This window comes from Mus caroli, chromosome 11 (assembly GCF_900094665.2).
Source record: "Mus caroli chromosome 11, CAROLI_EIJ_v1.1, whole genome shotgun sequence".
Lineage (NCBI taxonomy): Eukaryota > Metazoa > Chordata > Mammalia > Rodentia > Muridae > Mus > Mus caroli.
The window spans coordinates 90,650,439-90,651,251 of record NC_034580.1 but is presented as its reverse complement, the minus strand read 5'-3'; positions in this window follow the sequence as shown (position 1 = coordinate 90,651,251).

Below are 813 nucleotides of genomic sequence, written 5' to 3'. Positions count from 1 at the left end.
CCCTCCCTCCCTTCTCCCCCCCGCCCCGCCCCAAACAGGGTTTCTCTGTGTAGCCCTGGCTGTCCTGGAACTTGCTCTGTGGACCAGGCTGCCCTCCAACTCAAGAGATCTTCCTGCTTCTGTCTCCTAAGTGCTGGGATTAAAGGTGTGCAACCCCCCGTCCCCTGCCCCGGCATTGCTGGCTTACTTAGAGCTATCCTTGGCTGCATGTACCCATGGCTTTCAGATTGGACATAACACTGTAGTGTGTTTGTGGAGCTTTTTTGCATGTATTCATGTTTCATAAAATCTAATAGTATTTAATTTTTATGACGAATGATATCTTTGTCTGGATATACTACACTTCTCTGTTCATTTGATGTTTCTGCATTTTGACTTTTATGAATAATGACGCTGTGAACACATTTGTGTATAATTTTGTTTGGTTTTGGTTTTTGTTTCTTTGTTTTATTTTGTTTCTTGTTTTACTGGCAGGGTCCCTTGAGTGCCTTCTGAGTGCCTAGACTAAGGCCATGAACAGGGACTGGAGAGATGGCTCAATGGTTAAAAGCCATGCTGGTCTTACAGAGGGTGATGGTTTGTACATGGTTGGTCCAACAAGTGGCACTATTAAAAGGTGTGGCCCTGTTTGAGTAGGTGTGGCCTTGTTGGAGTGGGCATGGCATTGTGGGTGTGGGCTTTAAGACCCTCATCCTAGCTGCTTGGAAGCCAATATTCTGCTGGCAGCCTTCAGATGAAGGTATAGAACTCTCAGCTCTTCCTGTACCGTGCCTGCCTGGATGCTGCCATGTTCCTTGATGCTAATGGACTGAA